Source organism: Patiria miniata, unplaced genomic scaffold (assembly GCF_015706575.1).
Source record: "Patiria miniata isolate m_02_andy unplaced genomic scaffold, ASM1570657v1 HiC_scaffold_17, whole genome shotgun sequence".
NCBI lineage: Eukaryota > Metazoa > Echinodermata > Asteroidea > Valvatida > Asterinidae > Patiria > Patiria miniata.
This window is the reverse complement of record NW_024037055.1, coordinates 12,633,801-12,650,456: the sequence shown is the minus strand read 5'-3', so window position 1 is coordinate 12,650,456 and position 16,656 is coordinate 12,633,801. Positions and strand designations below refer to the sequence as shown.

Genomic DNA, 16,656 nt, shown 5'->3' with positions numbered 1-16,656 from the left:
CTTCGCGCGTATCTTTGCCTGTATCTTTCCACCTAATTAATTCGCATGTAACGTTCCTGTATCGTTCCTGTTCCATGTAAGTCTCAAAATCGCGGAGCGTTACATTAAAATTGGTGGAAGATGCTTTCGGTATATTGATCACTTTCCGCCTTTTCGTTATAATAACGGTGTTTGTTAAATTAAAGTAAAAAATGTACATGTATCACTTTGTACCATCTGTAAAGTAATAGAATAAAAATAAGAAATATTCTAGAGTATATTCCATGTACTTCGCACGACTGATAAACATGTATTGTGATCGTCGCGTTTCTTTCTTTCTTTCTTTGTTTCTTTCTTCGGGCAAACGCTAAAAAAAAAACCCACACAACTACACATGTTTCTGCAAAATTCCTTGGCCGATTTCAGCTAAATTTTGGCAGGATCTTCCTTGACCCGAGTCCTATCTTAAATGACTGTTAGTGTCGAGGTCACTGGTCACCTAGTGGTCATTTTCTTCAAAAATACAACATGCTTCTTCTCCAACAGTCTTGTCCCAATGAAATGGCTTCGGGGTTTGCCTTTCGCAGTATGATGACGGTGGCCATGCACTTGCACCCCGTGGCTTATGCCAGTCGCAGTCTGAGGGGGGCAGAGAAGGGTTGTTCTGATGGAGGCCCGTAAGTGGGCCATTTCACAGAAGTAAAGGGGGTATTTTTTTCTGGCGACTCAAATAAATGATAAATGTATCATCTACAAATTCCTCAACTGCCTGCAGCATTATACACACACATACTAATTCTATGTCGACAATTATGTGTACATGTACATGTTGGGCCTACCAACAATTCTGTTTTATCTAAGAAAGTTAAAAGGTACCTTTCGTGCAGCACTGCATGAGCAGTGTGTCACTGTGTAAAGGCATGTACATGCATGTAAATACATGTCTTATTCTAGACAGAAGTATAATTAAGTGAATAAGTATTTATACCCCTTTCAGTGCGATTGATGCACTTTAATGGCCGGGTTGTTCCGAGTCTGCAAGCGATCATACGGATACAGTCCACGTTCCGGGGACTCGCGATCGAGCGTGTCAGCCCAGGCCGCCCGTACCAGACTCGCGAGCGCTCAGACGGCAGGAGGGAGTCTGCGACGACAAGGGTAGAAGACGAAGTCTCTCGGACCCGGCCAAACGGAAAGCCATCTTAATGTCGAAGATTGGGGTTGGAGGACTGCTTGGTAGACTAGGGCAAGTTCATCGTCGATTTAAAAATGCTTTGGGGACTTAAGTTAAGATATGAAAGTTGGAATCGATCAGGTTTAGAATGGCGGTAAAAATCATATGTAGCCTAAATCTTTTAGTAAAGCAATAGGTTTTATCTTGAAATAGAATCTTGGTTGAGAATGATTCCACATAATAATGCTCCGTCGAGGCATGTGGAGAACGAATTATTTTGTGGAGTTACTCCTCACATGATTATTCTGCAATTGTAGCTAAAATTTGATTGAAAATTTGTCACTCTGTATGGACAAAAGTGTTTAGGTGATTGATATAAGGTTACACGCCCAACGTCATTGTTATGGCGCAGTAGGGGCAATAATGACGAAGAAAACTTCGTCACTCAATCTGTCAAAGAAACTTATTTTGTGCCGTTGCTCGATTTCGTCGAGTGAGGGCGCCCTTATGATTTAACGGTCTCAGGTAGCTGCGCCGCTCGGCGTACGGTTCAACTTTTAACAAATTTTACACCGAATAAACATGTGCAGGCAATACCCTACGATTTAAAGTACCCAGAATTGCTAATTTAAATATTACTGCGATGGCATATTGCGTGCACCTGCTTATTCCCCGTGTATTTTCGTTACAGTCCGTCTCCAATCGGGCTCCAATCGGCATAGTTGAGACCGTTAAACCGCAAGGGCGCCCTCATAATTTTATGACGAATGCAAGGGCGCGGATTTTGACTTATTATTATTATTATTTATTTGCCCAACAAATGAACAAAACTACAATGACAAAGCAAATGTATATCATAAAGTAAACAAAAATTGGAAATTGAAAAAGTATGACCAGACAAGACTGAAGGATGCGAGTAGGTATGGGTCGGGGGGAGGGGGAGGGAAGGGAGGGTGGACAGTTTGACAGGGGAGAGGAGATAGAGGGACATATGCTAATATTCTTCATCCATGACTTTGGGAAGATGAACTTTTATTTAATGACAATGTAAACTATTCTGGATAGTTTTATGGGGCAAAATTGTTTTGTAAAATTATAATATTGTGGATTTTGTTGGTATTGTTTTTGGAAAAACAATTGAAGTGAGGAGTTTGTGTAAAATTGGCAAACTACAGGTCAATAAATTTCTAGAAAAGTAAAAATATTTATAACTTAAAAAACAAAGAAACAATTACCTTCTTTCCTTTTCAAGAAGATACATAAATGCTGTCAGAATTGTCTGAAACTGTGATGCAAAAAAGCTGAAATTTCAGATGTGAATAAGATCATATTGTCATTATTTTTGCCAGCAGCTTTCTATGTGTGTATGGTGCATGTGTGTAGTGTCTGTTTATCAGTTGTACTAGTTAAATCTTTTAAAGTATGTGAGGCCATCACATTTATATTTTCTCTTGCTGACATGTTTGTCTTTTTATTGACATCTGAACAATCATAATTCAATCCCAAAATCAATGTAAGTCAGTCACTAGACAATCAAGAGTCAGTGTCCCGTCTGTCACAAGTCAACCTCAAGACAAAGGCAAGACAACCATAAGTGACAAGCATTAAGTGAATCCCAAGTCAATCACAAAATGAAATTGCATGAAAACTTAAAGTCACAGCTCTCTGAGATAGGAACAATCACATAATTATGTTTGCCTTTGTCACAGCTCACCTGAGTAGCTTTTGTGACTTGTTTACTACCCCGATTGATGTGATGATATTTGAAGCTTGATAACATTCCTGCCACTGACCTTCAAAACTAAAACACATTGGAGTTAATCAAGCTTAAAACACAAACTTATTATAGTTAGTTTCAGGCCTATAATGTAGTTATAAAAGTGTATGAGGGCACTTGATTGAGGATTGACTCACTTCCATCAAATGCATAACCACCTTAATCTCAGTCCCATTTTAATTATTTATATCACTGTTTGTCAAAAAAATTGACAACAAATACTTTTTCTGAAAGAACACATTTTTTTGTCAAACACTTATCCAAGCTGATGCACAGACCTTCACTAAAGGTGCTTGTAATTAAAACATGCATGGTTTTGCGCGTTATCCTTGCGCAAAACAAACCGTCAACTTTGGCAAAGAAGTTCACCTTTGATGAAAATCTGGAGGGTCATCAGTTGTGAATGCACAATTAACTACCACAAGGAAAGTTAAATTTGGTTTACATACGTTCAGCACCCCTATCACTAAGCCCCGCCTCTTTCTCCTTAGAGAGCGCCCTCTAACTTTCGTGCTTCCAGACTTTGCGAAAAACAGACATCTACTTTGGCCAAAAAGATCTTGCACCTTTGATGAAAATCAGGAGTGTTATCAGTTGTGACTGCAAAACTGTCACAAGAAAAGTAAATTTGGTTTGCAGAATGTTCAACTCCCGTATCACTAAGCGTCGCCTCTTTCTCGTTAAGGAGCGCCCTCTAGCTTTCGCGCTTTCTGACTTTGCGAAGAACAGACTGTCAACTTTGGCCAAAAATGTCTTGCATATCTGGTGAAAATCTGGAGGGCCATCATTTGTGACTGCATAACTGTCACAAAAAAAAGTTGTTCAGCTCCCCTATCACTAAGCCTCGCCTCTTTCTACTCAAAGAGCGCCCTCTAGCTTTCGTGCTTTCAGACTGCGAAGAACAGACTGTCAACCTTTGCCAAAAAATTTCACCTCTGATGACAGTCTGGCGAGTCAGCAGTCGAAACTACATAAGAAACTGCCATGAGAAAAGTATGTGGTCAAGGGTATGATGTTCGACACCCCTCCCGCTAAGCCCCGCCTCCTCCTCCTTAGACAGCGCCCTCTAGCTTTCGTGCTTTCAGACTTTGCGATGAACAGACCATCAACCGTGGCCAAAAACTCTGATGCCAGTCTGGAGAGTCATCAGTCTGAACTGCATAAACTGCCATAAGAAAAGTCATATGTGCTTAAGGATACGTTCGGCACCCCTCCCGCTAAGCCCCGCCTCCTCCTCCTTAGACAGCGCCCTCTAGCTTTCGTGCTGTCAGACTTTGCGAAGAACAGACCGTCAACCTTGGCCAAAAACTCTGATGACAGTCTGGAGAGTCATCAGTCTGAACTGCATAAACTGCCATAAGAAAAGTCATATGTGCTTAAGGATACGTTCGGCACCCCTCCCGCTAAGCCCCGCCTCCTCCTCCTTAGACAGCGCCCTCGGGCTTACGCGCAATCATGCTTTGTACTGTTTGCTTGCAAAAAAAAAATGGCTTTGTGTCAGACTAGCCTCATTTTCTGTGCTAAAAGAAGGCCAAAATGACCTCATATGGTACCAAAACAATGCTGTAAGTTTCCCGACGTCAAAATTTACGAAAAATATGGAACGCTTCACGATTTTGCGTGTCATCCTTGCGCAGGGGCCATGCTAATCTTCTCTGTATCGTTCCAATTTTAGTATATGTGCAGCCGAAGCTAGCACGATTTACTTTGCGACGAGACTTGTATTTATATGGCACATGTCTGCGAAACCATAAAATCACTACTGCTTCCAATGTGAACTTATTTAAGGGGTTTGTTAGAGACATCTGATCGATTTTCAACCATAATTTTGATATCAGCAGACAGAGGAGGCAATATCCTACATAATGTAGTTCACAACACTAATTAATGTTGCATAGATATCTTGTAATATCATGTTTTATGAAGCATTCACGCCCAAAGCGAGAGAGCACTGTTAGCAAAGCTCGATGGTTTTCCTAGTCACCTTTAGTGCTTAATCATCAGCCCATACAGTATGCAAATTAGCTAGCCCACCACAATGGCCATTCATTGGTTCCCATTGAGCAGTGGGAGGAGCTAAACCGGTTCAATGAACCTTGGACTCACGCGCGCGCACGCCGCGCCGTGACTCTTTCATGAAACAGACAAAGGGGCAGCTTCATGTGTGGGTGAGTGTGTGAGTGTGTTGTTCAATCAACAACACATGTTGCCAGGCATACCTCTCACACAAAGCTGCCCTCTTGCTTGTCTTGCCAATGCCCTGCACATGAAAACTAGTGAGGTTTCAGCTCTAAGCAAGTGAGTTTGTCTCTTAAAACCTCACAGACTTGTCTTGAAACCTCACTTGTTTTACAAATGTAAGGGCAACCTCTAACTAGAGGCAAAATCAACATAGGGAAAACATTTAATCACTATACCTTTTCATGATACTTTCTTGTGCTGTTGTTGAATCTCAATCACTCGATAGTCTGCAAAGAATCTGTGACCTTCCATCATGACAGATCATCTTCCATCTCAGTCTAGATTGTAACAGTTGGTGCTTCTTAACTTCAGATGTTTTTATGCTACTATTCTGATCATCAGGTGTTGACTCCCTGATATGCAATTCTGAGGACTGAAGCAAAACATCAAGAAAAGGTTATCTGAGTTTTCTTTCTGACTGTAATAAACAGAAACATGCAATCTATCATTCCCAACTCGAAGCCAGGGGAAACCATCAAGTTGTAACTAGGTGACGTAACACAACATTTGCTGCTCCCAAGCCATGGACATTTGCAGGGATATTCCTTGATCAAATCACTTCATCTACTTGATGACTGGTTCATCAAGAATGTTGCTCGACACTTAGTCTCATTGCAATTTAATCCACTTTTTTTTTAACTGGCAGAACACTGAACTTTTGGTGTTTCTACTTCTTTCAAGTTAAGTTTTGTTTGAAAATCAACTTTGAGTGCCCCTTGGTTTAAGTTGATGTCAATCCTACACAAGAATTCTTAACAATCGGACAATTGTATTCTTGGAAGATTCACTCTCTCGATCAGGGAGCTCAGATGCTTTCTGCTGAATCCATCTTAAATCTCATCTTCCTCTTCTTTGACCCATCATCATGTGTCGGAGTTCTAATCTGTGAAGCAGTCAAAGAAAAGAAAAGACAAAGAATCTGTTCTGTGATTCAAACTGACCTCGTTTTTGAGTCCTCAAACCTTTGAGTCCTCACAACATTTTTTTTTTCGATTTCAGCATCTAAGGCTTAATTGTTGACTCAAAGAAATTTTGTAAGTTTTACTAATTTACCTGCTCTATGCACTATAAATTGATCAATTTATGAGCATGTTTTTCTCTTGACATTGTTGTGGGAAGAAGCAAATATACGACATGAAGACCACCAACTGCCTGTCAAGTTAACAACCTTTTACACACCGGTATTAATTGTTTCCTTGAATTGATACATGAAATGTTTGTTGCATGTAGTCACTTGCCCAATACATCAGGCTGATGAGTCATGTTAAATTGTATGCTGATAAAACTGTATGCACAAGGGGTCAATGTGCAGCCACAATGGTTGAACAAACTTTGGGTGGGCACTTCACTGCCACTGTTTTGTGTTTGTACAAAAATTTATTTTCTGTTTCCCAGGCACTGCACTGTCTAGGGACTCAAAGGACCACAACAACAACAACTGAAGAACCACTTAGGAAATTCCAGGAATTAGGGAAGGGGGGATAATGGCGGGTGAAGGTGGGGGTTGGGGGTCAATTTGGTCTGCTGCATCGAAATTTGGTTTGTATCATGACCAGTAATAGTTTAGTGGCACAGCAGAAGGAACATTTGTTATTCCTGCGTCTGTAGAAATGAATCTTGATTATATCATGAAGCTATAGCTCCATGATTATATCTCAGATATTGTAAAGACTCTAAAGAGCGACTTAATTGTTAAAGTTATTGTAAAACAAGTGAAGTTTTTTCCTTTCTCCATACTTTAACTTGCAGCTTGACGACACTCAACCAAAAAGAAAGTCCCCCCCCCCCCTTTCCAATACTTTTTTGTGTAACTCAAAAACTACTAAGCACCTCTCGCTCAAATAGTAACGACTACAGAAAATCCTTAGCAATCCAGCCACACTCTTTATTTGGCCCAGAACAGCGATATTGTGTACGAATTTATGCAATTTATGACCAATGATACAGAAAACAGTTGCCCTTTTGTATACATGCAAGCTGTGGTTCACACTCACCTTGCATTTACACAAAAGTGCAACTTTTTTCAGTACCATTTGTCATAAATTGTGGAACGCTTAGTGCCCAGTAATTTTTTAGTTTGACAAAAAAGTATTAAGGGGGACTTTCTTTTTTTGTTGAGTGTAGTTTTACCATAGAGGAATAATAACGCTTTTATTTCTCCATGCTTTACCTAGGGGAAACAACTTACCTATAGCTCTAGCTGAAGGTAATCAATCACGTAGCAGGTCAGTTTCATTGGAGACTATCCATGGTCAGTTTTTCTGATAAGGAACAGGTGGCTCTGGCTTTTCTTTAAGTGTCACTTAGCTGGACGGCTGTACTGACAAACATGCCTGAGAGAAAAATCACAAAACAGCTATAAATGCTTTTTTAGAAGTCACAGCAGCTTAACAGAATCATGAAAAGTAAAAACAATGAGGCTTTCTATCCTGATATACATTGTACAACAATAGGAAAACACACAGAGCAACAGCATCTCTTCAACACTGAATCCATAGTATCGAAATTTCACAAGAGTTTTGAGTTACAGATTAATTTGTCAAGTTGACAATCTCATTTGACAAGACAGAACTTTCTCTGTCTTTTCAGGATAACACATGCCCTGTGTTATCACAAGTTCAATCCTTTCAACATAGTAAGGTATTGTTATACAGTGAGGAGCTTTTGTGGGAAGAATAGTTGGCTGTTGGTAATGTGCCTCTTCATACTTCAGCAGCCTTCAGCTTTGAGAAATAGCTAGGGACTAAGGTGCTATTTCATTTGGGTGTACATTTTTATCAATACAAAAAAGTTTACCAACACTCCAAATAGCATCCATGGTGACTTTTATAGCCTTGCCAATAGAATTTTTGGTTTCTCTTAGGTAGCCCACTCATAAACTTTGAACACACACCTTGTTAACTCCAAGTCATAACCTATTAACTGATTGTATGAATAATGTTTACAGACCTGTTTATTCTCCTCTGTAAAGTTGTTTACCGTGTGTCTTGGCTGATACTCTAGACATCTTTCTTGGCTTCTGAAGTGTGATAAGAAAGATAACAATGAATACAAGGAATAAAGGTAAATCTCATGCAGTAGCAGATCAGGAGTGGGGGTGCACCCCCCCCCCCCCCCCTTCAGCTGCTGAGTAATGTTATGATACTCGTAAAATGGGGCCAAAAATAATGAAATGCATGCTTAATTAAGTTCCTAAATTGTCAATTCCTAAAATGCCTAAGTTCCTAAATTCTAAAATTGCCTTAGAATTTGTACTCCAAAAATTGAACATCGGATATTTCAATATGATTGTCCCTAGACCCCCCTAGCAGGGCATGTCTTAACTCACACCTCCCCCCCCCCCTTCACTCCCCTTTTCCTAAGCTAGATCTGCTCCTGTTGTTATGTCCAACTTATACAAGCCCCCCCCCCCCTGAAGGTAAAATAAATAATAGGCCACTTTCAATTTGTCCACTTCCAACCCCCCCCCCCCACCCAACCCCAAAATCCTCTGCCCCCAAACATAACCCTATCCCACCCCACCCCACTTCCCTCCCAAACTCCGAATTTATTAGACATGTTACAGATTTTAACAGGAAAAATACTTTTCAGGCCACATCTCATAATATGAGTTTTCCATTTTGCAACCCCCCCCCCTCATCCGCCCTGATCCACTGCCCACAGACCAACCTCATCCCACCCCAGCCCAACTCCTCACCCCCAACTCAAGGGATACTGCCTCTGTGCTGTGCCCATTTCCTTCTCCTAACTCGGAGTATTTGCTTCACTCATATCTTTCATTGCTGTTCTCAATGTCCTCAATATACATTATGAGGTTGTCTCATTCACTGTATACAACGAAAATAAAAAAATTGTTAGGGAAATCCAGCAAAGACATTTCCAATAATGAGAGATACTCTAATGAAGAACAATTCAACTTACCATATAGAAATGGAATGCTGCTTGTGAATACTTAAAAACATTCCTTTCAACATTCCAAGACAACGATTTTAGTGAACTATAATTGTAAAATATTTTTACCCTAATAATAATCACTCACCTAACGCTTTATACTCCTCATTTTGAAACACCCTTGATGCAGTTCCAAACCACGAAAAATAATCAGCTTCAGTTGTCTCCGATTCCGCTGTCATCTGCATATTGAATGAAAGCAAAATAATTTGAAATAAATCAGTTACTAAGTTTGTGCCAATACATATTGTTTATAAATACCATTTTGTCAAGAGCTATCCCCTACAAAGTCACATAAGCCACGGAGGAATAAAAGCATTGTTTCTGTATGTTTTATTCCTCTGTAATTTGTGCATGGAAATTATAAGCGCGACCCCTCAATAACAAAACTTGACTTGCTTCCATTTCTTGTCAAACAGTAAGTTGTCCGCGGACCACATGTGTCGCCTTTTTCCACGCTCGATCCCTACATGTATATGTTTTGTGTTATCAAATGACCCCTGGATATGACCTTCGACTTTCAATTTCGGAAGAGTTGCGATGAACCCCACCCACGGATCACCCCATCCAAGTGACATTAACTCCATCAAATCCTGTCGACAAAGAAACATTTTCAGTGTATTTGAACAATGACCGATCTACGGTAAATCCTACGGGACTCGACTACGGACGTACGGTCATACACAATTTAGAACCGGAAAGTGTCTCCCAAAACTTCGTTTAATTAGGCGACACATAAACTGAGTGCACATTTCTTGCATTACTACTAATACTATACTTACCACTTTGATCTTCTGTCCTATGCCAAATAAATTAATACTTTACCCAAATCAGGATTTTTGCACTGTCGGTTGTTTCCCAAATTTCTTTAAACACCTGCGAAAACAAGTATAACAAAAACAGATTTCAAGTTAGTATGGTAATCACAAAATTGATTTATGTTTCTTAATGATTTGTTTGTAATTAAGATTAAAATAAAACTTTTTATAAGTGAATGAAACTTCAGTTAGCTTGCTAATTGACAGTTCACATCTGAAGTTAGCTGGCCGTGCCTTATATTTGTTTTCTCTACTTTTCAAGACTTGAATGTCGTCACGGTCAGACACTAATTTCTACATCTACCATCAGTCATCAGCAAGGCTGGATCCAGAACATAACTTTTGGGGTGCCAACAAAGCTGTTTGTTCCCGAGAAAGTGGGTCCAAACATTTCCCGCCCCAACTGTATTTAATAGGAAATGCAAGGGGCGGGGGTACAAATGTGCTGCTTTTGTGGAGTTGTTTGGGTGGTGTATACATGTAACCTGGAAAAAGGACACACTATGGGCGAACTCACACTAAATAGACTCTATGGGGATTAACTAATCAAACTAAACTAAACTCAGGATCGTTGAAAGGAACGGGCGCGAAAAAAATTGAATTAATAGAGACACAGACACAAATTCTAGATTTCGAATAAAAAAGGGACACAAAGAATTTATTCACAAGAACTTCAAAAGAAAACCAAAATGACCAAATAATAAAACCAAAACCACGAAAATCAAGATTAAAACCAAAAAAAACTATAACCCTAAAACCAGTACGAGTGAATTAAGTGGACCTATAAAAGAACACTCTGGCACAAGAAAATACAAAAAGAGAAAACGTCTTATTATGATCTAATGAATATGCATAAACTCGTCTCCAACTCACACCATGCTCACACAAAGGAAGTGGGAGACACTAATCCCTAACTCAAGGATTAGCAGGTAATAAAACTATACCCCACTGGCCCCAAACTCTGTACACTAGGCCAATTAACCGTGGGAAACAAAGAAATTGCTATGTAAAAAAAAAGCACATGGTCAAGAATTTAAGACAATCTCTAATACTAAGAAAATGTACAAGAAAAACATAAAAAATCTAGAATCTAATGAACTTTCAACTATAAGGCCAAATCTGTGTTGTCAAGGCAAACTTGCGTAGGGTTGAAATCATGAAACTGAAGGGCAACTAAGTAACTTTCTCCGGCAAAGGAGCTAAAAAAAAGAAGACACTCACAAGAAAACAAATGCTTCAAATGCGGTGCACGCCAGTACGAACGGAGTCGGTGTGAAGACGCAACAACAGCAAAAATTCGAAAGTAATGGTAAGACTGTGAAATGTCTCAATGAATGTTATTATACTGCACACATGAAATGCTTAACGCCTCTTTTATCTGAGAAATATTTCCAATTTGATTGGGTGAAGAAGGTTCATGTTATCAAAAGTTGACCACATCCTAACCCTCGAATGACTAAACAGTTCCCCGCGCGCGTATAACAGACGATAAAGGTTGGTTAATAAATCGCCAAGACATTTTTTTTCTATAGCTTGTCTGACGAAATAACAACACATATTTTTGCAGTGTTGCTTTTTATAGTGGTTTGAAAACATCAGACACCGTCCCATCTCTAAAGAAACCGAGTGACATTATAAACAATTAAAGCTCATGCTATCTTCTCCAAACGAAACACACCGACATCTAAAACAGCTAGTTAATATAATCCCATCTGTAAAGATAATTGCCAACTATAAGCGATACGGCTTAAAGGAACACACCACACACAAACACGTGTTTATGATATAGTGTAGGCGCCATGCGCTGAAACAATCTCGTTTGTTCAACTCTTGTGTGGAATTAATTTCTGCTGTCCCCCCCCCCAAAAAAAACCCAACACACACCAAATTTTCAGTTGATCCAAAAGTATAGTAAAGAATCCGTGGCACGGTGTTTAGACTTACCGGTACCTATTCTTAAGCCGTGTCCGCACTGGACTTTTTTTTGGAAGGTTTTACCGAGACGATGGTAAAATGAAAAATGGTCAAATGTGACCACTGTCCGCACTTGGACTTTCGACGCGGGAAATTTTACCCCGACCGCGTGGGAGAAGTAACCGAGCTGTCACAGTGTCAGTATAATGACTCACCGTACGCAGAAAACAAATTGCCGATCACATTTTCAGCCACCGATACGCTCAGTAATATTACACACGCCATTTGCATGCATAACATAATCGTTTACGCGATATTATTTCATCTTGACACGTTAAATCTTGACGAAAGGGCCTATAATTCTGACGCATTTGTGATGCACGTCGTCGAAGCCATGCCGCTGTACGATGTTCCGTGCGGCAGCAGTGCCATCAGTATTCGTTGGTTCCCATCGCATGCTTACAGAATCGAAGCTATGATGTGGGCCAGGAACCAGTGACTACGGCCTACGTACGGTACCGGACCATGATGTTCCGTACATGACTACAGTAGCGTATCAGGACGAATTTGGATCGTAGAAAATAACATACATTGGTGGAGAAAGAGAATTTCCGCAAATTAATTCTCAGAATGTGATCTCTCTTCTCTGTGTATGTATTTGTCCGTTGAAATATATATTTTAACGAGATTTTACCGCTCGGACTTGATAATACACCGCAGCGTGTTTCTACAAAATGTTCGGCCACTGCACGTGCAGGTTCGTGCGGTCTCTGTATGCATAACAGGGCGCTCGGGCCGGATGTACGCTTTCCTGAGCCGTTTTTACCGACTCGCACTGTCCGCACTGGACTAATCGTCTCGGGAAAAGCGACTCGGTCAGTTTTCCTGGGCGCGTGGGAAGTTTTCCTGGGCAGCAGTTGGCCAGTAAAAGTAACCGCTGGACTCAGGAAAAGTAACTGAGAGGAAAACGTCCTAGGCTGTCCGCACTGGACTTAAAATGGGAAAAGTACCCATAGTCTCGGTTAGTTTGACCAAAAAAAGTCCAGTGCGGACAGGGCTTAAGGAACATCAAACTCCTCTGATGACCCGGTCACCTATGCTATGAGCCCGATAGTCCGATGGTTCGACGGTTCTTTAGTCCGAAGGGTCATTAGTCCGAAGGTTCGTTATAGTCCGAAGGATCAAAAGCCCGAAGGTTCAATAGCCCGAAGGTTCGATAATCCGAAGGGCCCATTAGTCCGAAAAAAAGTTCGATAGGCCGAATAGACCAGAGGGTTCGATAGTCCAAATTGACAATAACGTTCGATAGTCCGAATAGATGATAAGGTTCGATAGTCCGAATTTACGATAGAGTTCGATAGTCCGAATTGACAATAAGGTTCGATAGTCCGAATTGAGAATAAGGTTCGATAGTCCGAACGGTCGATACTGACGGTTCGTCAGTGTGACACTTCGGACTACGGCGGACCTTGATTCGGACTATCGGAACTTATTGGGAGTCGATTTGGACTATCGGACCTTATTGCCAATTCGGTCTATCGGACCTTATTGCCGATTCGGTCTATCCATGGAGTCTCCATGGTCTATCGGACCTTAGAGTCAATTCGGAATAATGAACCTTCGGGCTATTGAACCTTATTTTCGTTTCGGACTAGGCCTATTGAACCTTCGGCCAGATTAACCTTATTCTAAATTCGGACTATCGAACATTCGGATAAATGAACCTTCGGATTAATGAACCTTCGGATTAATTAATCTTCGGACTATTGCATCCGAATGTTATGATTAACGAACCTTATTTCCTTTTCGGACTAACGAACACCCTCTTATGAAAATGTTGTGCATTCGGACTATCGAACCTTCAATTGCCCACACCCCCTAAAAATATGATTATTTGCTCCACAATTCATTTAGGCTATATAAACATAGGTCTATATGGTTGGGACCTGCATAATTATGCATTCCTGTAGTAGTAATTGTTGTTGAAAAAATCATGCAAGTTAGACCTACAGCGGGACATGGACATTTCCCGACTTCATAATTTCATGAAAACATGTAGATTTTCTTACCCTGGCAATTTATACGGCTCAGTCACACAAAAAATCCGTTCTTAAACATAGGAACAAATACGATATGTGGCAAGACCCATGTTTATATTAAAGACTTTAAAGCAATCTGAGAATTTCACCCTAGTGGTAGATATTCCCCTGCGGTTTTTAAATGCAGACCGAAACAATAAACTATTGACGTAGATCCAGCCTCATCTGCAAAATAGATCCTCAAACTTCACTTGACATGTTCCGCCCTGCACTACTTTTACCCTGATGACGAAAAACATGACCCGATCGGGAACATAGTGTACCGAATGGAAACTGGTATGGTTGTTTTGAAAATTACTACAAGAGTTCTGTCAAAACCAGGTCTGAAATAAAGAACCTCTGGCCATGGAGAAATAAAACAATGCTCTGGCCATCTAGTACGCGTCCAATCGGAAACTTAATTGCCTCCTCATGAAAAATTCCACTGTTATTTCCTCCGATGTAAACAGCTGGTAATAATCAAGTTAAGTTATCTTCTGGACCTATGACAGGCATGGCTACCCCTAACCCTCTGGTGCGCCTATGCTTCACCATGGCTCCACCAAGCAACAACCTCGGTTCGGAGCCGGCTATAATGAAGACTGAACACGAAAACCTCATAAACTTAGCAAATCAATCTGACTTACCTTCATAATAATTATAGTTTCGGCTTGCAGGATATCAAACCATGGAGAAATTTCTCCATGATCAAACTGTTTGTCGGCTTCCCTGGCCTTGCATTGTGATGTGACGGCGAGTACATAGCGACTATTGCAGCGGCGTCAGTCGAGTGGTTTGCGCCCGCGATCGCAAGCACGTGGCACCGCACAACTTGTGTTGACGATGACAGCACAACAATAACACGTAGATAGAGGGCGCGCTTTATGTTCACCGTTAACTCAAATTCAGTTTTTGCAGGTGTTACATGCCATAGCATAATGAGAAATAATTCCCACCTTTGACTTTTCACGTTACGTACATCATTTTCAAAGGTGGGGGTTATTGCTCATTATGCTATGGCATGTTAGAGCGCAATCATTGGCTTTCCAATGATTCCAAATTTATTTCTGAAGCTTAATTTATTCCAAAGATATGAAGCGGGAACTTTAACAGTGTCCTGCCAAGTTTCTCTAACCTCATTTCGAGAAAAACGGCTATGAAACAACAACACGCATTGCGCCGCCAACGGCAGTGAAAAATGTTTTTCAGTTTTCCACTTTTGTGGGTGTTTTTTCCCCAACAAAAATGCATAGTGTGGATACCTTGACTACTCAGACTTTCTTGACTATGCATTCAACTTCCTAAGTGTAACCTGGGGAAAAAATGACACACTATCGGGGAACTCGCACTAAATTGACGTTATGGGGATTAATTAACTAACCAAACTAAACTAAACTCAGGATCTTTGAAAGGAATTCTTTGAAGGGCACCCTCTATTAAAAAGAGGTATTTGTGTACAAACCCTTTTTTTAAGGAGGGGCAAGGGCGGATCCAGAACACAATTTTTTGGGGGGCCCAAAAAATTTTGGTCCCCAAAAAAAGTGGGTCTAAAAAATTACGGCGTGGGGTTCGGGGCCCGCTGAAGGGCCCCGAAATTTTTTTTTGGGATTCTAGAAGCTCTATGGTGCGATCTGAGGCAATTTCTGACCACTTTAACCAATTTTTTTTAGCAAAAAGATGGTGGTGTACTCATTGCCTGCCTTTATTGCGATGTCACATTAAAAAAAAAAAAGAATTGGTTTTGTTTTTTTTGGGGGGGGGGGCATGGCCCCTTTGCCCCCCCCCCCCTGGATCCGCCCTTGAGGAGGGGGGAGGGGAAACAATAGGAGGTCCTCTTAAGTGTAGGATACTGGGTGTGCATGCGTGTGCAAAAATTTACCTGAGCTGACCCTAGCCATGTTCTCATCTTTTAGAGCTATGATCTCATCGTTTATAATTACAAATATGGGACGCAGTAATATAGACGTAGCTGTAGCTTTGGAAACCCACATCAAATTACAAGCTCATACTTTATTGCTTCAAACAGAAAACGTGTCTTATTATTTTCTTACACTTAATTACTCATGCGTATAGGTAAATGTTATAATACTTGTAGCAAGACGCTTCTGTTTCGTGTTTAGCAAGAAAATTCACAGTAAAATAATTTTTATCAAAATGCCATATTGATAGGTTATTCTTTTAAAAGATAACTTGATACAAAAGTTGCACATTATGATCTATTTTTATTATGTTTTGTCCTTCATCTACTTAACATCTAAATACTGATAATAAAAAGTTATTATCTTTGTTACAGCACTTTACACTTTGGTAAACATGATAAAAAACATTCTTGCACACAGTGAGAAATTGGGAAAATACAGAAATAAAGAAACTACAAATGCCCAAAACGAAAGTATTTTACACAAGCTTAATTAATAAACATGATAAACAGCAGTCTTGCACACAATTTGTGAAAATACAGATACAAAACTACAAATGCCCTAAAATAAAATACTGTAAAAGTGTTGCTATATCCTTAGTTGTAATTTTTCTGAGTATTAATTTATTGCCATACTATGTACAATTTTCTCCACTCACCACTCTCGCAACTTCTGACCTAAACTAAACCTCATACCTTTGTACCTTGGCCCATAAACGTTACCCACGTATGAAAATAATGTTGCATACAATAACGGTAAGCACTTTTCCTTTTTAGAATTAATCATTGTCAGCCTAATTGACAAC

The 16,656-nt window shown here is 40.2% G+C and overlaps 1 long non-coding RNA gene and 1 other non-coding gene across 2 annotated transcripts; both read right to left on the bottom strand.

The window, feature by feature from the left end:
• Nucleotides 1–2,398: 2,398 nt before the first annotated feature.
• On the bottom strand, nucleotides 2,399–14,748 carry LOC119723864. The gene is made up of 7 exons (XR_005270592.1): nucleotides 14,580–14,748; nucleotides 9,211–9,998; nucleotides 8,869–8,998; nucleotides 8,121–8,190; nucleotides 7,360–7,504; nucleotides 5,348–6,054; nucleotides 2,399–4,281 (listed from the first exon to the last, which is right to left on the bottom strand). It is a non-coding gene; the product is annotated as an uncharacterized LOC119723864 (long non-coding RNA).
• Nucleotides 4,523–4,629, bottom strand: LOC119724077. Its single transcript, XR_005270603.1, has one exon. It is a non-coding gene; the product is annotated as a U6 spliceosomal RNA (small nuclear RNA).
• Nucleotides 14,749–16,656: the final 1,908 nt, after the last annotated feature.